Source organism: Phacochoerus africanus, chromosome 12 (assembly GCF_016906955.1).
Source record: "Phacochoerus africanus isolate WHEZ1 chromosome 12, ROS_Pafr_v1, whole genome shotgun sequence".
NCBI lineage: Eukaryota > Metazoa > Chordata > Mammalia > Artiodactyla > Suidae > Phacochoerus > Phacochoerus africanus.
In genome coordinates this window covers 14,198,165-14,224,384 of record NC_062555.1, presented here as the reverse complement: position 1 = coordinate 14,224,384, position 26,220 = coordinate 14,198,165, and the positions used below count along the sequence as shown (strand labels likewise).

Here is a 26,220-nt window from a genome sequence, read left to right as displayed (position 1 = left end):
TAGAAGGAAAACAACGCAAGGTCGGGTAGCAAGCACGTTTCTAGTAGCATGGAATGTTGTTTTAGGTTCCTGAGGGAGATCCATGACAAGAAAAATACCAGGACCATCCATTCGATAGGATATTTTGTTTAGCCAACTTGTGCACAAACAGGTAAACATCCTGATTGGTATTGAAAAGAAATCAACATTTTCATTCTTGTTCTCTCCAGGAGCAAAACCCCATAACTTTCTTAGTCGCTCTAGCAGTATCTTAGCAACACTCAAGGCCTACAAAATTTTCCCCACAAAAAGATGGCATACCTCCTGATGTCCTGCAGCTTTTACTTTCATCTGGGTGTCAGTAAAGTCTTTTCGTTGTTGTTTTTTGTGTTTTTAGGGCCGCACCTGTGACCTATGGAAGTTCCCAGGCTAGGGGTCAAATCAGAGCTGCAGCTGCTGGCCTACACCAGAGCCACAGCAACAGGGCATCTGAGCCACATCTTCGACCTACACCACAGCTCACAGCAATGCTGGATCCTTAACCCACTGAGCGAGGCCAGGGATCAAACCCGCATCCTCATGGATACTAGTCAGGTTCATTCCTGCTGAGCCACAATGGGAACATCTGGGCGTCAGTAAATGTTTTCTGTAAAGGTCCAGAGAGTAAATATTACAGCTTTGTGGGTCACTATTACCTGTTGAAACCACTTAATTCTGCTCAATTATAGGACAAAAGCAGCCACGAACAATACATAAATGAATGCGCATGGCTGTGTTCCAGTCAAACTGTATTTACAAATACAGGTGACTTGGCAGATGGGCCAGAGTTTGCTGACCCTGCCGTACTTCGAGAAATAAGGAAACGGCATGCGTGTGTGTGTGTGTGTGTGTGTGTGTGTGTGTATGCCTGAGTTCTCCAGGGAAGCAGAGCCAATAAGAGAGAGAGAGATGGTTATAGAAATAGAGAGATTTTAAGGAATTGGCTCCCATGACTGTGAGGTCTGGTATACGTGGGCTGTCTGACAGGCTGGAAGTTCAGGTAATAGCTGCTGTCTCAGTCTTGAGTCCAGCATCCATTCGGCAGACCCGCAGGCTGGAAACTCCAGTGATGAGTGATGCCGCAGTCATGGGACGTAAGCCTCCCACTCTGGAAACCCTCCGCTTCTGTGCTTAAGGTCTTTAACGATGGATGAGGCCTGCCCATTATGCCTGTTTTTAAAGAAACTTTTTTGTTTTCTTGTTTTTGGTTTTTTGCGAGTTGATACCTCACTTTTCAGTAAAAGGGGAGGTGAGATGAGTGAAGGGGGAGTAGGAAAAAGAGGTAAAGAGAGGGAGCTTGGAACAGAGGGATCAGAGACCCCGCCCCACAAGAGGATTAAGGGAAGAAGACTTCAGGTGTGTGTTGAAGATGAAAAGAAGGTACTTACTGTGTGTTATGTCATGATAAAGCCAGAAGGATGGGCTAGGTGTGGGGGGAGCATAGAGCCAACCTCGAGCTTCCAGACTTTCCACGGGCTCTCCCACTGGTGCACTGCCTCTTGGAGCAGAGGATACTGGCAAGTCCAGAGGGAGGGCAGCACTCAGGAGCAGAGCTTCTGCATGCCAAGGTCACTTATTTGCTTGTTTGTTTGTGTCACAGATTCTCTGCCTTCGTATTCCCATAAGGAGAAAATTCCCAATGAGAAAAAAATGTATCTTTGGAGAGTCAGGAACAAATTGGAATGGACACTGATCTCAATAGCAGACGCTGGCAGGGGCGAAATTATTTTTCAAACACTTTTGCTCCTCCTGGTAAAGTAGTTAGTGTTGTATTTTCATGCTAGAAGGAAAAAGTGATGAAAAGTTTTTAAACCCAAAGAAACAAAACCCTTGATTTGCGTCCAAATTTTCTGCAAAACAGGATCCCACATGGCCAGGGCTGGTCTTAGGAGATCTGAAACGAATCGGATGGTGCAGTTTTTAGGTTTGGCTTTGGTGTTTTTCCTCATTTCCGTTAGGATTTTGCTTCTCAGGATACAGATCAGCCTTGCTCCGGGCGTTTGGGGCGGGGGGTGGGGGTGGGGGAGAAAACCCATTTCGTAACATTTTTAGTATCTGTGGTTCCAAACTCAGCAGATGGCCAGCCTGGCTATCAGCACAGTCTGCCGTGTAGGGTGTGTGTGTGAGCCGTGTGGAGAGGTGGCGATCGTGGAACCGGGCAGGGGTAGGGGGGGCGGGCCCAGAGCACACCCACAGTCCCAATGGGTACCACGCCACCACGCTGGCCAGACCACACCACAGAGCATCACACCAAGCTAGGCTCCAAGCCGTTTCCCAATGCTAGAAAGTAATAGACGATTGCTACCAGTTTTCCACTGCTCACGCCTGAAAAGGCCAGCCATTCCAACCCCATCTTTCTTAGAGGGGGGAATTCTAAAGCAGGATAAAGGGAATTTTCTCAGTGAGGGTGTTGTTCCATGCCCTCCCGAATTCAAAGAGAAAACTGTCTCATTAAAATGACTTCTGGCTTTGCCTAGGGGAATTTCAGCCTTCAACAGTTCAGTCCCCTGGAGTTAGAACTTTCATGCATTTCTTTTTTTATTGGGGAGACCTTATGATTGGTTTTACAAGCAAAATAAACAGCTTAGGAACAAATGAAAGACTTTTTTATTTCTCTTTTAACTGTAAATTCAAGAGCTTGAAATGAATTTGGCAAATAACCCATGTTACCGAAAGGCTGTGGCCGAAAGGCAAGATTTCCAAAAATTCTTGAAAATCCAAGTAATACCGGGAATAAATCCCAAATTCAACTTGTTGAGCCTTGTGTCTCTCTTAGAACACTTTTTTCCCCCCTCCCTTTAAGGAAAAAAAAAAAGAAAGAAAACAGAGAAATCAATCAGAGCACTCCTGTAGCTCCTGCCCTGCTGTCTCTTTGCCCCGGAGAGCAGAGCTGTGCCCTGACCTGGCTGCTCGCCACACAGCCAGAGGGAGCCAGGCAATCGTGTGCTTCCCGGTGAGCTGAGGAAGAAGCTCCCCCCAGGAGGAGCCACGGCCTCCTAAATGCACTTCCAGGCTACATGTGTCTAAATCGACTCGGTATACATCTCAGATTTCTTTCTTTCTTTCTTTTTTAAGTCATCCTTGAATTTTTGATCTGAACTTTTGGGATTTTAACAAACTTCCTTTTGACCTTTTACTTAATCTTGAATTATTTAGGAGCGTCCCCCCTGTGGCTCATCAGGCTAAGGACCTGACTTTGTCTCTGTGAGGAGGTAGGTTCCATCCCTGGCCTTGCTCAGTGGGTTAAGGATCCCGCGTTGCCATGAGCTGCAGTGTAGGTCACAGATGCAGCTCGGATCTGGCATTGCTGTGGCTGTGGTGCAGGCCGGCAGCTATAGCTCCAATCTGACCCCGGGCCTGGGAACTTCCATATGCTGCAGGTGCATCCATAAAAAGAAAGAAAAAAAATTAACCATCTTGAATTATTTAAAACTAATATTGAAATAAGAAAAATATAAACCAAACAAAATACTACTAAATACAGGGCAGATGATGCTAACATGGCCTTTTACCTAAAGACTTAGCTCAAACTGTGTAAAGATTCTGCCTCAATCTGTTCCCATCAAGATTATCGGCTCTATCTTTATGGAATGGTTACATTCATTGAATGACACTACCTGTCGGGCCTTGCAAAAGTGCTTATCTTTTACATGCCTTTACTTTGATGTCTCCAAAGAGAGGTCCATGCTCCCCGAGCTGAGAGAATCGGAGCCCCAGAGATGAGTCAGCTTCCTCGGGGCTCGACGAGGGAGCAGGTTGTTGCACCCAGATTTGTCGGCTTCTCCCGTCCATGCTCCCTTCCATGTTTCCTTCTGCAGCATGAATTTCTACAGAGTATCTTCCATCCCTCACTTGTCCACAATAAGAATTAGGTTTTATAGGAGTTCCCTTTGTGGCTCAGCGCTTAACAAACCCAACTAGGATCCATGAGGATACGGGTTTGATTCCTGGTCTTGCTCAGTGGGTTAAGGGTCGGTGGTATAGGTCGCAGACGCAGCTCGGATCTGGCGTTGCTGTGGCTGTGATGTAGGCTGGCCGCGATAGCTCCGATTTGACCCCTAGCTGGGAACCTCCGTGTGCAGTGTGTGTGGCCCTAAAATAGCAAAAGAATAAAAATAAAAATAAAAATAAAGAAATAGGTTTTATTATTCTCTATGCTGCATTTAACAAAAATGCCTAGCACTTCATCGATAGTCAGTAAATTGGCCGAGATCATACATTTGTTATCTCAGATATTTGTTTGGCATCGTAAACAAGCTGAACAATTCTGCTCTAGCTAAAGAGGATGTCACGGGGTTTACGGGCATTAGCTCAGCTAGCGGGCGCATTATCTGACGGCTGGCATGTCAAAGTCCACGTGATAATCAGCGGCTTTAGCAGTAGTCATGGTAACCATCTCCATCGCATTTTCCTAAATCGCAGTTGTGGATCTTTTCCACTAAGTACTTCGTATTCATTTTTACCAATTAACTTTGAAACAATTACAGCGATCAGACGGAATTATTATTCCCCACATGGCAGTTGAGTAAGTTTTAGAGATATAAAATAACTTGCCTCAAATCATGGTCATAAAAAATCCTAGCCATGCTCTTACCATCCCCGCTGTAGGAGAGAAATGAATACTACTCTATCCAGTGCATCTGATGGCCACTCAGATATGGTGCCAGGATGCTTAGAGCCTGGGCCAGCGGCAAGAAGGGCTGTCAACACGATGAATCTTCAGGAAAGGCCTTGTTAATGATGAAACATAGCATGGAGTTTCTTTGCTAATGGCAAGACTTGAATGAAATCCCCTCCTGAGAGCCTGCGCCATGCACCAATCATGAGCCACGCCTGAGAGCCCAAGGCATCAGCACAAGGAGCATGCAGGATTTTTGTTTTTAGCAGCCAGGGAACCCCTTTCAAAAATCTAACCACGTAGGGCAAAACAATATCAATATTATTATTTGAAATATCTCTATATATTTTGTCACATCGCAGGACTTGCCAATTTACCCTATCAATGCATTGCCTTTTTATATTCTTGGTGGCCACATGGTCATACTATCTGATATTTGATAGTAAGAAAAGACAACAAAAAACACCATTATGAATTGGGGGCAGTCTGCTCCAGTACAGTAAAGGTTTCTGATGCATTTTAGAAAGTCAAGAAATAGACTTTTAGAAAGTAAAGGAATGATATCAGGATACTGTGGAAGTCTTGCTGTCCGTACAGAATTTTCTCCCAGTGTGTTAATAGTTCATGGCACATAGTCATAGCAGCAGAATGCAAAGCACACCGCACCAGCTGAAGGCAGCCAAGCCGGGAGAAATTGAACAGGCTCCCCAGTGCCCAGTCGCCCCCATTTATTTCCTCCTGGCTCAGTTCTAAGAAGGGTTTACTGTATGGGTTTCCCTGATTTATGTGCCTTTTTCCCCTTGTCTCTATAACCCAGCAGCCTTCTTCACAGTCTTGTCCTTAGCATTCCCGCCATCACGCTCCCTTCTGTCTTATTTCTAAGAAAAGTTCAGTATTCCCCATGGCGTTTATTCAATATCCATTTATTGTTAAACTGTCCTTCTATTTTTACTCGTATTATCATTATTTCTGTAAATAATTTGTTGCAAAGGTGCATAGGTTTTGACTGGCCACTCCCATTGTCTCAAAAAGGGAGCAGTTCTGTAAAACAAAAGGGTGTTTTTCTGGACTGTGTGGACCACGTTATGGGAGAGATACTTGCACATCCAGCAGCATCAACAAGCTGGGTCATAGCGGGAGAAGCATGACGAATGCAAAAGAATGGTCTTGAGCAAAGGAAGTGGTGCTCAGGTTCTTTACCCAGAGGAGTCCCGCCTGAGCATCTGCTTGGGACCCGATGCAAGCAGGTCAGAAGTGAGCATATGCAAATGATTGAGTCACTCCCTTCTGTTTGCTCTCCTGAAAATTAGAGCTAATGACCCTGCTTCCTTGGTAGGTTGACTAGGACTAATGGAATAACAGGTTATGCATCGATCATAGTATATAGCACCTCTGGAGTACTTCCTGAGGGTTCATTCCTTTCTTCTCTCGTAATCCGATGATGCATACAATAGGTAATAGGGCTTTGGGGCTTGGGACCATTCCTCTCTTTACTAGCTACTCAGTGACAGCAAGACAGAACGTTCATGGCCACGGGGGCATCCGAACAGAGAAACATGGCGAAAGGGCAACACTAAAATGTTAAACGTATAAAAATCTAGGGCTGTCAGAGCCTGAGAAATCGTCCTATTTCTGATGACATCATAGCATATTATGGCAATGGCCTTGAATCAAAAAAGCATTTTATGGTGTTCAAAAATATTCTCTCTCTGAAGGTGGGGAAATAGGTAATCCACTTACTCGACAAAAGAGTTACTGTTTTTCAGTTTTGATGTATGAAATAGATGACTAAGCAGAGGACACACCTCATTATAGATATAAAAATATACATATTATATATTATAATACACTGTATAAGATACTGTGTATTATATTTTGAAGAGCTGTACCACTCTATAGCTCAGGATCTCTTCTTTTTCAAAAAATAACTGAGAATTCCACAACTGATACTGAAGAATGACTCCAGAGTTCAAGTGAAATCATGTGGAATAGAGAGTAGATAGCAATTATGCTCGCTTCTTCCCCAGAAGAGGCCGGGAAAAGGAAGCTGATTTACGTGACAGCAGGAGTGACTTTGACGAGATAGAGAAAATTAATGACAGCTTTTGGGCTGGCAGTTTCCTGGAACCAGCAGTGAAGATCATAGTTTTTTCTCTTTCTACTGTGAATAGCTCACTCAATACGGTCCCTTGGTATTGTAAAATGAAAACTGCATGAAGACTGCTGTGGGCACCAGCTAAGGACTGCATGCCCACTCCCTCAATGGCGGCAGCGGCGAGGGACTGCACAGCAGTGATTAAGAGTTTGGATGTAAATAAGCCTTAAAAGATATGTGCAGATTCAAGCTTGGCTACTTCAGCTGATTGCTTAATTCTCTTCCCTTTTGCAAAACAGGATTAACATTTGCCTATCTCCTTGCGCTGTTTTAAAGCTTATATTGAAAGCACAAATGTGTGCAGTTGACAAAGTGCCTGGCACAAAGTAGGAACTCAGTAAATGGTTGTTACATAAATTATAAACTCTTACACCTACACACGCATGTGTATATTAAACCTCACACTGTGAGGGACTGATAGTGAATGAATCTGTGTTTATTATGTTTCGCTTTTTCATCTTTTTCTTTGTTTTATAGTTACCTGAAACCTTTAAGGGAAACTAAGCACAAGGATAAGTAAAACATCATCCCTTAGTAGCATATCATGAGCACTAATAATGATGAATGGCTCTGTATGTTACAATATTTTTAAATAGACAATTATATATCATAAAAGATACTTTTCAGATTTATAACATCATGTGAAAAGTAAATTTAATATCAAGTCATGTAAGAGCATAAATAACACTTTGAAGTTGTATTTTACTTTCTTATTAATTTTTATTAAAGTATAGTTGATTTAAGGTATTGTGCCAATTTCTGCAGTACAACAAAGTGACCCAGTCATACATACACACACATATATATATATATATATATACACACTTTTTCTCATACTATCTTCCATCGTGTTCTGTCCCAAGAGATTAGATATAGTCCCCTGTGCTGCACAGTAGCACCTCATTGCTTATCCTTTTTTTTTTGGGTATGGCCGCATCTGTGGCATATGGACATTCCCCCCAGGCTAGGGATGGAATCAGCTGGCCACAGCCACAGCCACAGCCATGCTGTAACTGAGCTGCATCTGTGACCCAAGCCACAGCTTGCAACAATGCTGGATCCTTAACCCACTGAGTGAGGCTAGGGATCAAACTCAGTCTCACGGACACCATGTCAGGCTTTTAACCTGCTGAGTCACAATGGGAACTCCAGCTCATCCATTCCAAATGTAATAGTTTGCATCTGCCAACCCCAAACCCCCTGTCCATCCCACTCCCTCCCCCCTCCCCCTTGGCAACCACAAGTAAAGGTTTGCATTTGAAAAAGCTACACGATGGGATGGTTATGAGTGAAAGAATGTATGTGTGTGTGTGTCTGGGTTACTACCCTGTACGGCAGAAACTGACACAACACTCTAAATCAGCTATCCTCTAATAAAGATAAAAAACTATATTATGTTTCATCTTTCTAATTTTCTGCAATATACTATCATCTTTGGCTAGGTATTTCTCCATGGCCTGTGCACAAGACTCTTCAGTGTATTTTGATTTAATTTTGACATTTCAACTGGCCGCCTCATTGTAAAAATCTAGAAAATGAAATGAATAGCCAGCTTTCCTTTCAGATCTCTTATTTCAATACAGATTACTGGGTTTTTCCTGAGACACCATCTGTCATACCTTGAAATCTGTGGCTTCCAACTTAATTCTGTAGGGCACTTTGGCCTCATCATTTGACAACTCCCAAAGCATAACACCTGTTTAACGATTAACTGAGTATTAACAAATGTCGAAAAATGTATCTGGCTCTTTAACGTTTCTAGTGCTCCTGGTAAAAGAATCTCATGGAATAAACTCTTGTCGTCTCATGAAGCACAATTTTAAAATTTTCCTAAATAAGATATCTAGTGAATATTATTTGGAATCACAATAATGTCATTTCTACTGCCGTCACTGCAACAGAATACCTTTTATAATTAAAAGGCATGCAGTCATGCTTGGGCAAAATGGAATAAGAAATTAAATTGTCCCCCGGTGGAGGTATAATAGAGCGTGCTTGGTTGCTCTGGGGGAGGGAAAAATGTTTGGACCATGTTCATGGGGAAAGAGGAAAAACCCAGTAAATACTTTGTTTTTCGTCACTCATCTTAATGCCGGTTGTGAATCTGAAATAATGTCAAGTGCCATTTCGTGAAGGTACATCAAATGACATTTTATCCTTTTTTTAGCTCTAGAGAAATGGGTTTAAGGATGAGGAATGGCTGACTTGAGCAAACAGATTAAAAATAGCCCATTGCCTAAACCTTGAGTAACCCAAATTTAAAAAGCACACAGGCCTTCACATGTAAAAACCGAAGTGTTTTCGGCTCTTGAGAAGAAAGGTTGTGACCTGGCTTCTAGCCTGTCTCCATTCTTGACCTCCTTTCTTCTAGTTCAAAGAGATTAAATCCATTTTCCTGGGCCAGGCATGGATGAGAACACCATGGACACTTTGGCTTTGAGACAGAGAAGGAAGAGATGGAGAAAAGGGACCATGAGCTCATAGGTCTTCTCCATCCCTGCAGCCTGGACTTGTGCCATTCCATCCCACACAACCCCAACGCCAGCCACCCCAGCTCTCTCGCTGTTCCCCAAACGCGCCGAACATTTAACTAAGTGCGAGTGCATCTCTGCACCTCCTGTGCTCCCTGTGATACCACCACTCCCCTGTCTAAACTCCTCCTCATCTGTCAGGAAGGTTCAACCCCTCTGAAACCTTCCCCAGTTCGTCAGCAGAGCTAATCAGTCTTTCCTGTTGGCTCTCATATCACTTCGTTTATTCCCATTCGTATTCCATTTGATTGAAATGTGTCTCTTTTTCTTAAACAGCTCTGCCTTTTAGTCCCAGCTTTTCTGGAGGGGAAGGATCTGAGTCCTGCTCCTCTTTTTTGCCTGGTCCCTTACAGATAGCCCGCACATCATAAAGACCTGTATGCCCAAGCTGCAGGTAGATAGAAATGGTGATATATAGTCAGAGATGGACATAAGCAGAGAGGGACAAAAATACAGATAGAAATAGTGATAGAAATCTAGACCTGATTCTTCGAGGAATTAAAAGGCAAACTCCAATAGGCTGACCCTATATCTTTTATCACTCTGAGATCTGAAACTGAGATAAGTGGGACAATGGAATGGTAACTGAATTTACAGCTATATTTCCTAAACACCATGCACATTGGTAAGTGTTTGGGGGTGGGAAGCTACAATGTTTCCATGGACTTAGTTTTCATTCATTTGATTAAATGTGGTTAATTTAAATTTGGTCTTTGAAACTGAGTTCTGAGTCCTGACTAGGAAGTACAGAATGTAGTTGAATAAAGTGTAAACCATAGTGAATTCTCTTAAAGGGAAGAAAGGCTGTTTTCAAATGACGTGGTAGAGGCCTTAGTTATACTAAACTGGATAGAATAGGACTTTCATTACAATAATGTCGGCTATACATTCCAGGAAGACACTGGGCTTCATAAATAATTGAGAAATAAAAGAAAGAAGTCTACCCCCCCTCCCTTTCCATATAAATCCACCTGCTATAGATACCAACAAATGAACAAATGAAGATCTGGGAGTCTCTTCTGGTATGAGGGTCAAACACATGATGTAAAAGCAGATCAGACTCACCAAATACCTGTTACGATGGAGAAGGCTATTGAGAATGAAGAAGTAAGATGTCTTCAACACTCAACACCAGCTCACCAAAGAACATAACCCAGATGAGCTAATCTGCAAGACTGGAGTAAAAATGAGCTAATACTGTTAGGGGATTGTATGCAAACTATGGCAAGAGATCAGTAACAGTTGAGAGAAGAAGGGGAAAAAACTCCTCAGCTGCTAACAATAAAGCAGCAGCAAATTTGCAAAATGCATTAACTGTTTCAGTAACTGGTAGGATAGTGCAGGAACACTGGCTAGATTGACCATACCACTGTACTTACCGCGGTATATCATTCTCCCTTTTTTCCTCTCTTTCTTTCTTGCCTTGGGGGTTGACGGGTGTAGAAGGGCCAGTGAAGGAGGGAGGATTTTTCTCATTCTCCATGCAGCCGACTTGCAAATGCTATCTCCATCATGATAAAAAGGCATGCGTAACATTATTCAGACAGGCACTTGAACTGACAACACATTTTATATATTACCCAGAATGCTGAAGAAGAAAATTTGCAAAAACTTAGTATTCGTTTCTAAAAGCATGAAGTTGGCCTCATCAGCTAAGAAATTGAATTTGCAAGCTGTTAAATGTCAGAGATGACCCCTGGGAGTTTTTGAGGTGGGATGATGTGGTGAAGGGCAGGCTTCAGGTCATGTTTTATACAAGAAGTTTAATTGTTCTGGCTGGAAGGAGAAGTGACTCATTGAGTTGAAGTGGTCTCTATCTCCCAACACAGATTTCAAATGGGGGAGGATAGTGTAGCAATAATATCTTAAAAAGAATTGGACTAGCTCACTTCAGTCTTTTAACTACTTCCATACAGATTCATTTGTTTTGGACACAAAAGTTGATAGCAGGCCAATGATAGCAAAAAACAGTGTCTTTGTCACCCCTTTTGAACCCATACAAACCTTTTCACTGCGTTTAAACCCAGCTCTTTTTTTGCCAAAGAAAATTGCATGCTATTCAGCCGCTTCTAAGCTTTTATTGAAGAACGTTAAATGGTTTATAGTTATAAAGAATTGTAAAGTCATCATGACACCAAGTTTGGGGTATGGTATTTTCCAGTCGTGTTTTGATTATTCTCTCAGAAACTTTCGTCGCTCTCAAGTATGAGTATTTTTGATTTGACATCAGAAGATCATTCATGGTAGTTTCTTAGCCATAAAAATTTATATTCTGGGTCCCTTTATCACCTTAAAGGTCTACAACTAGCTGGGGATATCTAATCACAGCATTTACCAGTTACCACCATTCTCTTCACCCACTCTTCGTAGCCACTGATACTCATAAAGCTGAAGTTTAAATTTAAGTTACCTTCTTATTGTTCAATAAACCTTGTTTCTCTGAAGAACAACTTATTGCTAGAAGAAGGTTGTCATAACTTACAGTAACCACTGTCTCTTCAGTCCTTACCCGCAACAGAGTAATTACAGTATTCAAAAGGCAGATGGAAACAAGTGTTCTCAAGAAAGGAAAATAACCATCTCTAGGAGAATTAGTATCAACAAAAACAAAACAAAACAAACAAATAAATAAAAAGCTGACCTACAGTTCCCTTTGTGGCTCAGCGGTTAATGTATCTACTAGTATCCATGAGGACATGGGTTCTATCCTCACTCAGTGGGTTAAGGATCCGGCGTTACTGTGAGCTGTGGTGTAGGTTGCAGACGCAGCTCAGATATGGCATTGCTGTGGTGTAGGTCAGCAGCTGTGGCTACAATTCAGCCCCTAGCTTGGCAACTTTCATATGCCATGGGTGGCGGCCCTAAAAAAGCCAAAAAAAAAAGCACCTGACCTAGACAATGGAGTTACACTGAGGGAAAAGCAGAAGTCAGCTAGGGAAACGGAGGGTAAGTGTTACACCCAAAACAGTAGATACAGAAGTTCTGTGCTGAGAAATCACTTGTGGGTTGGTTAAGAGAGGTTTCATAAAATACAAGATCAGAAAAGCATACTGGGCTGAAATTGTAGAGGATCTCAATTCGTCAGGTTAAGTTTGGATTTGATTCAACCCATAATGATAAAGTTAAGGTAATCAAAACGTGGTAGATATGTTTAGAATAGTCTAGAAATTCAGGAGGCCATTTTAACTGCCCAGATCTAAGGCAAGACAATAGAAGTGGAAAGAAAGGAGTCAAATTTTCCAGAAATCATGAAGGCAGAATTTATAAGATCTCGTAATGGATTAAAATGAGGAGTAATATGGGAATTGAAAGAGTCAAATATCTGTTAATCTTTTGCAGTGGAAAAGTAAAATAATGGGTTTCTTTTTGGTCAAGATGAACTTGAGGCACCTGTGGTTCACTTATATGGAACCCTGATAAAAGAAGTTGGAGCATTAAATCTAAAATTCAGGAGAGATCAAAGCTAAAGGACTGGAATCTGGAGTCAACATTGTGAATATAATCATGGAAGTCTGGAAAAAGTGTGAGCTCAAAACCCAAAACAGGGAGAAGTCTTTTTTAAATATTGAAATATAATACAGGAAAAGAAAAACCTGCAAATAAGAATTGGCTGTTATAACAAAGGAAAAGCTAACACAACCATCACTCAGGTCAAAGCACAGTAAAGCATCTAAGCAGCTCTTGCATGCCCTCTTCCAGCCACTATTGCTTCACTCTTTCCAGAGCTGCTACCATCCTCGTCATTGGTTTGTTACCATAGGTGCCACTATTGTTTTTGTTTGTTTTAGCATGTCACTCTTAAATATAAGTGGATGGCCAAAGATTATTAGATATTTGAGAAAAAAAACTTAACATGAACAATATATGTGTGTATGTATTTATGTAGGTTCTTTTATATACACATAAATACGCATATATACAAGTCCATAGTTTTTAATGCAACTATGAAGCAAGAACGGGATGCGATAAAAAGGAAAATTGCGAATTAAAAAGAAGACCTTAGAAATTAAAAATATATTAGGAGATATAAAAATTGTAAAAAAAAGAGCTAAACATTAAAGTACAAGATCCATAAGAAAAGAAAACAACAGATGAAAATATGAAAGTCAGAAAAAAAAATGAGATTGATCCAGGAAGCCAATATATGACTAATTAAAACTTTAGGGAGTTAAAGATTCAAAAACAGGAAGCATGTATAAAGAATAATTAAAGGAAATTTTCTAAAATTGAAGAACACGAAGTCCTGGATTTAAAAAGTCTGACACAATGTTCAAAGGTGAAAGAAAAAAATTTATAGTAAGGTACACCATTGAAAAAATTTACCAACATTGTACACAAAGAGACTTTTTAAAAATTTATTGTTATGTAGTTGATTGACAATGTTGTATTAGCTTTAGGTTTATAAGAAAGGAGAAAAAATTTAATTTTTAAAAGATTTTTCATAAAGATTTTAGGATTAGAATGGGTTCAGTCTTCTCAAAAGCAACAACAAAAATTGGAAATAATGGAGAAACGTCTCTCAAACCCTGAGGGAAAATGTTTTCCAAACTGAAATTCTCTACTCCACTAAACCATCATGTCAAGTAGGATGAAGGATGAAGTTTTCAATATGATGATTTAAAAAAAAATGTATCTCCTACATACTTTTTTCTTTTATAAAACTACTGGTGGATATGCCCTATCAATAGTAATAATGGCCACCACTTTCACAGATTGTGCACTTTTCTCAGTGCTTCACATATTTCATTTTATTTGTCACAACTATTACGATAGAGAATACTACTATTGTCCTAATGAGGATACTGGAGACTAGAGAAATGAAGAAATATGCTCAAGATCAAATGCATTTTAATCATTTAATAAGGTGAAAATAGCAGGATGCAAGCCCAGGAAGTCTGTCTCTAGAATGAGGGAGTAACCGGTGAGAGAAATGCAAGAATCGGGGCACGAAATTCAGCGCAATGGAAAGATGAAGAGAGCTAACAGGATGTGTACATGTGTGAGCAGAAAGGCCGGAACTGCTGATGAGGCTCATGGGAAGCACGAGTGCCACCCCACGACAGGCGTTAGTCATGATGGGCTAGGAGCACAGGAAGGGCCTTGCAGTATTTATCACATCACTATCTGGGAGTCCCTGCACCCTTGAGACATGAATTCCTGTGCTCCTTTTCCATTTTGGTTTTATAGTAACAAGGACCTAGTGAGCATAGGCAAGCTGCCAGGTTTTGGGGTCTCTCAGTTTATAAACCTTGTTTATCACAAAGTCATATTTTGATTACATGACTAAGTTCCATTCCTCAGTGCAGCTGTAGCCCATTAATCTATAATTTGCAGGTTTATTTACAGTAAAAATTCTAGGTACATCCTGTTGAAAGCATTCCTAGATTGATAATCAATATATACTGTGGTTCCTGAAGAACCTTCATATATCATGTAGCTGCATTTATATTTCAGGCATTATTTCAAGGTTTTTCTGACAAAGGTCATGTTTGCCTCAGGTGTTCCTGAGGAGGGAGGTGAAAGCTATAAACCAACTGTTAACCCTTTCTTTCCCGAGCAGCCTAGAGAGTAACTAGGACAAATTAAGACAGAAGGACTGAGGGCTCAAAGATATATAGTCTTTAGAGAAAAATAATGTAACTGAAAGATTGCTTGATTCATTTGAAGATAATGAAAGAAGATTGAAATTTCTGGCAGATTACTTGATTTGTGTGAAGATAGCGAAAGATGTTTTAAATTTCTGGCAGGAAGTTGGTGTTAAATTAGTGAGTAGAACATGGAACAGGAAGCAAGCCAAAAGTATAGGCAATTATTAACTCCAAGAAAAAAAAAGAAGATACATTACTAAGTGTATATGATCCGAATACACCTCTTGTATCTGCTGTAAATAGTATTTAAGTTCTCACACAAATATTGATATAATAAAATCTGTCCTGTTGGGAAGATGACAGGTGGGGAAATATGGGTATAAATGGAATCAGAAATCTCATGCCTCAGTTTTCAGAGTGGGGATCTGATAGATATCAAAAGCTTAACTGGGTTTGATAGATGCAAACTGTTCCATTTAGAATGGATAAGCAATGGAGTCCTACTCTACAGCACAGGGAACTATGTCCAGTCTCTTGCGTTGGAACATGATGGATGATAGCATTAAAAAAAAAAGAATTTACATATATGTGTGACTGGATCACTTTACTCTACAGCAGAAGTTGAAGGAACATTATAAATCAACTATAGTTTAATAATTTTTTAGAAAAATAAATGTCCATGTAAACAAATGTGCCTAATTTAAAACTATAGAGATAAATACCAAAGGAAACATCCCAAATAGTCAAAGGTAGCTGCCTTTGATAAGCAGTAAATATCCAGGACCTACTGGGACATAGCAAAGTACTGTTTTACATTATGAGACTTATAATACTATTTTTCTTTTCTTAGCCTATGTATAACTATTAACTTGATAAAATGAAATTTTGCTTTTTTAAGGGTTGATGTCACAGGAGTTCCCGCTGTGGTTCAGCAGCACCAGTGACATCTCGGGAGCCCTGGGACACAGATTCCATCCCCAGCCCAGCACAGTGGGTTCAGCATCTGGTGTTGCTGCAGCTGCAGCTTAAGTCACAACTGCAGCTGGGATCTGATTCCTGGTCTGGGAACTCCAGATGCCTCAGGGTGGCCAAAAAAAATTAATGTCATTAAATTTGCATTTCATAAAATGAATTTTAAAAACCTGAAAAAAAAGACTGAAGAAAGAATATAATCAACATGAAAAGGGAAGAAGTAATTCTTAAAAAAAAAATTGAGACTTGGACCACGGAATAGTGGAACTCAAATTGTAAGAGGTTGAGAATTGAATAAAAATGTGAATATTTAGGAATGAAGAGCGGGGCACATAGGTATTCAGTTACTATTTGTTTCTATAAGTAAGTAAGACACATGGGAGGAGAGAATGTCTAAATGGCAGCATGTAAGATTAAAAAGGAATTTTTAAATGATAGAGAAGATTATATTATTTGTGAAAAAAGCAGAAAGTTTGGAAATACACAAAAAAGTGAATTATTTATCAAGGTAACCAATGAGTGGTTTCACAGGATCCAGATAAAAACTCCCAATTCATTCAGGCATATACCATTCCTGTGTGCAAAGCAGAGGGCTGTAGGGTGACTGTAAAATACAAATGAGAATAAAATGCCATCTCTGATCTTTAATTTCTCACAATCTTAAAAAATATTCACAGCCCGATTGAGGGAGAAGGCAGTGTAAATTCCCCATATTTGCACTGAAGGGGTAGTTTATTTTCTCTTTGCTAAACTAGAGCATAACATCACAAAGATCTGGGAACACTGCATTAATCGGGCCACTACCTGCCTGGTATTTATTTCAATGCTGCAGATGATTTCATGGACAAAATAAAAGTTTCTCTTTCTGTGGCCCTCCTCAAAGATTAAAAATGTGCACAAAACTATTCACAATAGCCAAGACATGGAAACAACCCAAATGTCCATCGACAGAAGATTGGATTAGGAAGATATGGTATATATAAACAATGGAATACTACTTGGCCATTAAAAAGAATGAAATAATGCCATTTGCAGCAACATGGATGGAACTAGAAACTCTCATACTGAGTGAAGTCAGAAAGAGAAAGGCAAATACCATATGATATCAGTTATATCTGGAATATAATATATGGCACAAATGAACCTTTCCACAGAAAAGAAAATCATGGACTTGGAGAATAGAATTGTGGTTGCCAAGGGGGAGGGGGAGGGAGTGGGATGGACTGGGAGCTTGGGGTTCATAGATGCAGACTATTGCCTTTGGAATGGATTAGCAATGAGATCCTGCTGTGTAGCACTGGGAACTATGTCTAGTCATTTATGACGGAGCATGATAATGTGAGAAAAAAGAATGTATACATGTATGTGTAACTGGGTCACTTTGCTGTGCAGTGGGAAAAAAATATATATTGGGGAAATAACAATTTAAAAAAATGTGCACAAGAGAGTCTAAGTTTCCCCCTCTTATGCCTCCTCCTTCATGTCTTTCTTCCCAGTATTTCTCTTCTCCACACTAAATTATTCCTGGACAAAAGAAGAATCGGTGTAGAGGAATAATAGCCAGAATTGTCATCATCTCATTCCCAGCACTTCAATTCCAAAAAAAAGGCTGTAGTCAGCCCCTTTCAAGAAGTATTATAGTGTACAAAGCATGTCAGTTCTAGAGTTTACGGCAGATACTTAAGGTTAGAGTGTGAATTCCTGGGTTTTGATAATATCTTTGTCATGACTTCAGTTGTCACTTGTTTGCTGATGACGCCCCAATGTGTCTCTTTAGTTATCGGTTTCCCCCTGGACTCCTGCAAACTCCACCTGGAAGAAGCATCTGTTCTCCATCTCCGAGGCAGTGGTTCTCACACATGCTCATCACAAGAGTCCCTCAAAGGGGCAGAGTCCCAGCTGGAATCAGGAAATGTGATCACAGAAGCCAGGTCAGAGTGATGTGCCTGTTGGCTTCAAAGACGGAGGACAGGGGCCATGAGCCAAAGGATGTGAGCAGCCTCTAGAAGCTGGACAAGGCAAAGATTCTCTGCCAGAGACTCTGAAAGGAACAGAGCTCCGCCGACATCTGCGTTAGCCCAGTGAGACCCTTTTTGGACATCTGGACTAGAGAATGGTAAGATAGTAAATTTTTTGTTGTTTTAAGCTACTAAGTTGGTGGCGATTTGTTATGACGTCAAAAAGAAGGTAATACGCAGGATGTCTGAGCAGAGCAAAGGTAGGACAATGGTTTGTGGAGGAGAAAGTGCCAACAGATAGCAGAAATAGGGCAAAAGGGCCAGGTTCTGGCAGAGAGTGATGCGGCTGGTAGGATGCCTTGCTCTTTGCTGTGTTTGTTTGTTCATTTGTTTCTATTCCAGGTGTGGCATATGGAAGTTCCTGGCCTAGGGGTCAAATAGGAGCTGCAGCTGCAATCTATGCCACAGCCACAGCAACGCCAAATCTGAGCGGTGTCTGTGACAACCTACACTGCACCTCATGACAATGCTGGATCCTTAACCCACTGAGCGAGGCCAGGGATGGAACCTGCATCCTCGTGGACACTATATCAGGTTCTTAACCTGCTATGCCACTGTGGGAACTCCATGCTGTTTTTCTTTTAACTTACAGCTATACTTATTGACTATCTTCTATTTGTAAGGTGCATTTAAGATCTTTCACAGATTAAAAAAGAGACTTTGGTGTTTTAAGGAATTTATAGTCTAAATACAGAGATAATGCATAAATGTGTCTTTTGTTCATTCAAGGTTATGTAATAAATATAATAGTTCAGAAATTGTGTGAGGTATGGGAAGTGAAGAAGAAATAAGACTTGGTGCCTGAGTTCCCGTCGTGGCTCAGTGGTTAATGAACCTCACTATTATCCATGGGGATGCGGGTTCCATCCCTGGCCTCACTCGGTGGGTTAAGGTTCTGGTGTTGAGCTGTGGTGTAGGTCACAGATGCGGCTCAGATCCCGAGTTGCTGTGGCTGTGGCGTAGGCCAGTGGCTTCAGCTCCTACTTGACCCCTAGCCTGGGAACTTCCATATGCTGCAGGTGTGGCTCTAAAATGACAAAAAAAAAAATGGTGCCAAATATTAAATAACAAAATAACATAAAGTGCATCAGAACATCCCAAGAGGATGTAGGATCAGGATTTGCTAAAGTAGAATCAGCATTATGAGACAGAGAACTGAAATAAGCCAAGGCAAAAGGGCGTGGAAACCCAAGGCAAGGCCACGGGCCTCGTAATAAAGAAGCAAACCAGTTGGTGTCTTGGAAATGTTGGTTGAACATTGGCATTGGAACTGTGTCTTTTAAGTGTTTATTTTTTTTTTTTTAAGGCCCCACCTGCGGCATATGGAAGTTCCCAGGCTAGGGGTCACATTGGAGCTGCAGCTGTGACCTCTGCCGCAGCTTGAGGCAAAGCCTGATCCTTAACCCACTGAGTGAGGCCAGGGATGGAAGCCACATCCTCACAGACACTGTGTTGGCTTCTTAACCTGCTGAGCTGCGGCGGGAACACTGAGTCTTTTAAGCTTTGATGATGTTGATCTCAGGCATCAAATGGTGAAAAGATACGGAATATAAATTTGTCCACTGGATATGAGTGAACTGGAGAAACAAGAAAGCAAACCAGTTAATCAAGAACTTTCTGTGTTTTTGTACATGAGACGAGAGGAATCAAAATTTCATAATAGCAATAAACCTAGAAAGGAAGGGAGAAACAGTCTTGGCAAGAAATTATTTTCTTGTCTCTGAGATAAATTTTATAAGACTCTAATAAAGGATTTTATAAGGATATTTATTTATATTTTTGGAAGACTTGCAGACTTTTTTATTTTGCATGGTGGTTCATTTCACATTCTCCAAATGGATCCTCCATTTGATGTTTCTCTGAACAAGAATATCATAAAAGCCCAGCACTAGTAGATGATCTTATGCGAATAAGCATGGGTTCACTGTTAAAGGAGAGGAAGTGTTCTATTTCTTATCTTCGTTCTGCTTTTCTCAAGAGAATGTTCTCTTGCCTCCTTGTGGTCCTCTAAAATCACTAGTGTGTGTGTGTGTGTGTGTGTGTGTGTGGTGTGTGTGTGTGTGTGTGAGAGAGAGAGAGAGAGAGAGATTCAGAGAGAGACAGGGAAGGGAGACCAAGAAATAAATACGATGGAGATAATAAGACAGAGGGTCAGAACTGAACCACGGAGGGAGAGATTGACCACAAACACCGTGAATTCTAGAGGAAAAGGGACAGCGGTCTGATAGCACAAAGTGAGAGGTATTTATAAAATGATTTTTGCCCCCAAAATATATAGTGATTGAAGTATATGTACATGGTATTATATCATCTTAAAACAATAATTAAGAGATGGCCCCTCTAAAGACGCACATACTAGGATTTGTAGGTTTTCTAGATTTCCAGCTGTGGCACAGTGGGTTAAGGGCCTAGCGTTGCCATAGTTGTGGGGTAGGTCACAACTGCTGCTCAGATTCAATCCCTGGCCAGGGAACTTCCATATGCCACAGGTGCGGCCAAAAAATAAATAAATAAAAAATGAAAATTTCAGGTTTTCCTCAGCCACATGTTCCGTGGTCCGTATTTCCTCCTCCATCCCATTCCATAAGCATCACCCCCACATCCCGCCAGAATCTCACTAACTGCTGTGTGTTTTAGTCAAATGCGATCTCTAAAGAAAACATCACTCCTCCTCCCATGTATTTTTCCTTTATTCTCACACTACTCCCACACTCACTATACTTCTGGCACCAGATATGTGTGTCTGTTCCCCACCACCCCCCCGCCCCCAAGCAGTTCTGCAGCACCAGCTGGACGTCCTGTCATTTAACTCAGTTCTGACACTGTCTCCCTGGAGATAACATCACGTCCAACAGGTTGAAGGCCTAGTCCCAGAATACTGCCCCTCTCCCTTCAGATGCCAACCTCAAGTTCATGTCGTCGCCTGTGTGTCAACCTCATGCGCTATCTAAATGGATGGTTCCTATGACTCCACCTCAAGTGTGATTAATTTGCTAGATCAGCTCCGAGTACGTAGGAAAACTCTTTACCAGTTTATTAGAAGAGGATATGATAAAGGATACAGTTGCTCCCAGATGCACCAGACGCACAGAACAAGAAAGTGGGAAGGGCAAGGAGTTTCAGGCCTCCTCCATGTGCACCACCTCCCAGCACCTCCACGTCTCACCAAAATGGAGCTCTCTATACTTGTGAGATTTTTATGGAGCTTCCCCCATGCAGGCATGATCAGTCATTAATTCCATTTCTAGCTCCTCTCCTCTCTCTGGAGAGTGGGAGGTAAGGCTGAAAGCTCCAAGCTTCTAATCACAGCTTGACCTTTCTCATGACCTACCCCCATCTAGGAGCCCACCAAGGATCACCTCATTAAACTAAGACACTCCCATCACCCAGTAAATTTCAAAGGATTTAGGAACTCCGTGTCAGACACTGAGGTCCAAAGCCAAATATTAGGAGTTCCCATTGTGGCTCAGTGGATTAAGAACCTGATTAGTATCCACGAGGATGCAGGTTCGATCCCTGACCTCGCTCAGTGGGTTAAGGATCTGGCGTTGCCCTGAACTGTGGTGTAGGTAGCAGACACAGCCCAGATTCCATGTTGCAGCTTCCATTCCACCCCTATCCCGGGAACTTCCATGTGTCCCAGGTGCAGCCATAAAAAGAAAAAGGAAAAAAACCCCAAATACTAGAAACAAAGATGCTCCTATGCTCTTATCACAAGAAATTACAAGGGGTTTAGGAGCTCTGTACCAGGAGCCCAGGGCGGAGACCAATATATGTGTCCTCTATTATTTCATAGGACCCTTTACACTCAGTTACTGTGTATTTTTCTGTATTTATTCTCTGCATATTTTTAAATAAGCCTCTTTAATAACAGCTTTAGACTTACAGAAAATTATGAAACTACCAAGAGCATCTAATGTTGATACAGCCCATTTGTCACAATACATGAATCAATAGTGATCCACTGTGATGAACCAGAGTCCGCCCTTGATTCAGACATCCTCAGTTTTTACCTAACATCCCCCTGCTGTTCCTGATCCCATCCAGAACACCATCCCACTCTGAGCTGTCACATCTCCCAGGGCTCCTCTTGACTGTGACAGTTCCTCTGACTTGTTTTTGATGAGCTTGACAGCTTCAAGGCGTACTGGTCAGGTATTTTGTAGAATGTCTTCAAATGGGATTGTCTGATGATTTTCTCCATGATTAGATGGGGGTTCAGACAGCAGAGGAAAGTTCCGTTTTCATCACATAATATCCAGCGCACATACTGTCAACATGGCTTATCCCTTGGCTATCACTTTGACCACCTGGCTGGTCTGGAAGTAAAGCTACCTTCCCGTCTTCTCATATTGTCCTCTTTGGAAGGAAGTCGCCCTGTGCAGCCCACAATTAAGGGGGAGGGAGTGATACTCTGGCTCCTTGAGGGCTGAGTATCTACAGAAATTACTTGGGATCTTTTCGCATAGGGTATGTTTCTGTTTTCCCTATTTATTTTTTCAGTCATTTATTTATATCCGTATGGACTCTTGAACATTTGTGCCTTAGGTTTTGACCTAAATCCACACAGCTGTTCTGCCCTAGAGTCTTACCTCATTCAGGTGGAAGACACTTTGTCCTTTCTAGAAAATCACAACTTACATATGACTCTAGGTGAAAAACTTGAGCAATTCCGAAAGTGGCATATTGCCCTAAAGGAAAACTCAGTTGAGGAGGGTAGATGAAGTTGAAGGACTTGTTATTTATGTGGGTGCCAGGCATCCAATTATTCTTTGCTCCCTTGGACTTTATTGCTTCAGCTGTAAAAACAAACCAATTACTTTGTGTTCTCATTTTGCTGTTTCTTTCTTTCTTTATTTTATTTTTATTGTTGGCTGCACTCACGGCAAGGGGAAGTTCCCTGGCCAGGGGTGGAATCCACACCACAGCAGTGATCTGAGCCGCTGCATTGACAATGCTGGGTCCTTAACACCCTGAGCCACATGGGAACTCCATAATTTTGCTATTGCTTTTAAGTGATTCAATTTTTAGAAAGTCCACTCTATTCATTAATGATTTGTATGCTTGTATTTTCCCAAGGGAACATATTCCTCTGTTCTATAAAGAAGATACTCATTTATTAAGGGAGTGAGACATCTCAGCATTCAAAAGCACAGGAGTTTCCTTGTGGCACAGCAGGTTAAAAATCTGGCATTGTCACTACAGTGGCTCTGGTTGCTGCTTTGGCACAGATTCAATCCCTGGCCCAGGAACTTCCTCTTGCTGCAGGTGTGGCCAAAAAAAAAAAAAAAAAAATAAGAAGCAGAACCATAGAGATACTAGGAGTAATAGTCTCATTCATTCACCCATAACTGTTCTGAATTGTTATGCCGGTATAAGAAATATGCTAGGCAGGGGCTTCTTTAAGGTTCCAAGGGCTTATGCTTCGAGTCCTGTTACCCTTAAAAAGAAGATTACCTTGGTGTTTATCCTTAGGTATGTTGCATTGTGTTGATGTATGGCTATCTGCCGGGCTATTACAAAAAAAAAAAAAAAGTGCCAAGAGTTAAATGAGTACTCTTGTAACTGTTGAATTTATATCTATGAATGTATTTGCTTAAGACCTGTAGAGTATCTGGGTGAATTCGGGTGCATTAACCTTAATTCTGGTAGGAGAGAAACCCTGGGCTGTCCCATCGAAGTGGGCATGTCACTAGAAGGCAGCTGCTTGCTGAGGCAGCCAGACTGGCTGCTTCTGCCTCTTTTCTTGACTTCTGGATGCTCAGGTATACCATCTTGCCTTTCCTCTCTGTTCAATACAGTCCTCACCTCTAAAATGAAGCCCTTGGCTACTGTCTTGGTACCTACTCCACTTCTTTGCTCAGGTCCCTCTTCAGGGACCACTGTGAGAGTGAAGATCCTATAGCCTGGCCATCAAGACTTGGAATATCTGCTTTTGTGCCCTCTGATTCCAACCTTTCTAAGCCTTGTGGATGGAGTCAACTCTCATGTTTCCTCTTAATTTAGTCTATTGTTACTGTTCATGCTAATGAACCAGATGTTCTTTGGTTCATATGTATGTAATTCTTTGGTTCATCATGATGATACCTGCAAAAAAAAGGATTTCTAGTCACACCTCTTGCCACAAGCTCTATTATTGGATCCAACTTAAGATTTTTCTCTCTTTCTCTCTTTACTCTCATTCTGTGGATGTGCCTCTAACCACACACACACACACACACACACACATACACACACACACACACACACTTCCTTGGTGCCCTAGGATGTGATCTATAATAACAACATTGGTAGCAGTGGGAAAAAAAAAAATGGATGGAAAGAATCCTTTTTCTTCTCATCCCTCAGTGTGGGAACTGGTTTCTCAGGTAACCTTCCTGTTTGTGGGCCTGTTTTTCCTGTTGGAAATTAAGCTCAATCTCCCATTATTCTTTATGTGCCGAAAGACTCCCCTCCAACACAAATGTAGGCTAGTATCTTTCCCTCCAGAGTTCAGAAAGTGAAGGTAGAGAGGCGAGAGGAACAAAGGAGAAAATCGCCTAAAAAACTCTCCTAGACACCTATCAAGAAAACTACAAAAGCTTCTAAAAGTTAAGTACAAGAAACCTTTAAAAAAAAAACCCAGTATGTGACTGGCATTTTTGCCTTGGAGTTTACGAAGATAAACAGAACATAGAACCTACTTTCAAGGTGCTCATGGTCTCCTGGGAGAGCTGGCCCCATGAAACTGAAATACAATCAGAGTAAGGGCTGTAGCTTGAAAAATGTATGTGATTGTGTAGAAATTGAAGGATCTAAAGCAAGAAATTCTTTGTCCAACTGCCAGAGTCCCAGGGCTGCTTGTCTATGTGTTTTCAGGAAAAAAGAGACCACAAAGTATCATGGAAAAAATTGGGGTTTTGGTTTGAATCTTAGCTCTGCCATAATCTGAGTAACTGTGGGAAAGTTACTTAAAGTTTCTAAGCTTCCATTTTCTTATCTGTGAAATAAGGATAATGATACCCCATTTGCATCTTACACAGTTATTATGAAGATTAAATTAGAAAATGTAAACAAACCATCTAAAATCATTTCTGAGACCAAGTTGGAGGTTCATAAATATTTGTTCAATTTAAAGGGATCATTTAAACCAGTGCTCAGAATGAATTTTCTCATAGAAATATTAATATATTTTGTGGTTGGTTAAAAAGGGGAGTTATTATAGCAAATTCATGCCCATTAAGTATGCCTTACATAGACTTATTGAATGGATTAAGTACATTAAAACTATTGTTAATGTTTTATATGGTTACTGTATATCCAATTTCTAAACACACAACTTAGAAATAAGTTTTTGAAAGATAAAATATCTCTGACTTGCATATATTTAAAGATTGCCTTAAAGTATGACGTCTTCCTTTGGGGCAGTATTATTGCATTTAAAGGAAATTGCCTCTACATTTTCTTTTAAAGATGCATAGTCCATAGAAAAACAGAAAAAAAATATGTTGAAAGTTACAGAGGATTCTTATCATATCACATAAGATAGCATATAAAGGTATTACTAATTCTTCAGACTAGCAACATATTTTAAAATTTTTATAATTAATTTTTTCCTCTATACTCCTCATGCCAGACACCAATTTAAATGTCAAATTGGTACTGTTCTTATTCCTCTTTTATAGATGAGAAAATTGAGGTTAAACTTGCCGTTAAGTACCAATGCTATTTAGTAAAAGATTTGCAATACTAAACTCAAGCATTTTATCAGAGTCTGTGTAGTTCATCACTGCAGTGAATAGCCCTGACAAAGGAAAGATGAATTAGAGTTGTCTCTATCTCATTATTTTCTAGGGCCTTGCACATACAACAGAAGAACATGGTGGGATGAAATATGTTGTTTCTTCAAGTTCATACTCTTGTTAGTTTTAGAAAACAAATGATAGGATATTTGTTTTCCACCAGGAGTTGTGTTTAGAAAACTATCTGTCAATATGAGCAAAACAGGTAGCTGATAGTTTTTCAGCCCCGCCACTGAGAATCCTTGTTGGCATCTGCCCTGAGTGGTTAGACTGGTGGGCATCATCTGCACAGTGTAGACCATCTGCCGGGTAGAGAGGACTTCCGTAGTTTCTCAATGAAGGAGAAAAATATATTCCTCCCCTCACATAGCTTAAAGTCTAAGTAAGAAAACAGAATATCTGCACAAGCGTCTGAGGAACTCTAATCCAAAACCTATCTGCAGTATAATTTAAAGATGTAGAAATGGGCTTATGCTGTGATTTCTCAAAAATTACTGCCAAAAATGAAAAGCAAACCGAAGAAGTAAAACTGTCTTTCT

At 40.8% G+C, this 26,220-nt stretch overlaps 1 long non-coding RNA gene across 8 annotated transcripts in view; it reads left to right on the top strand.

Moving 5' to 3' along the window:
* The window catches only part of LOC125112663 (uncharacterized), a 413,145-nt gene that overhangs the window by 256,592 nt on the left and 130,333 nt on the right, over nt 1-26,220 (top strand). For all 8 annotated transcript variants that reach the window (XR_007131218.1, XR_007131217.1, XR_007131212.1 and 5 more), the window contains one exon: nt 17,660-17,998. This is a non-coding gene — a long non-coding RNA (uncharacterized LOC125112663). The remainder of the gene's footprint in view (nt 1-17,659; nt 17,999-26,220) is intronic.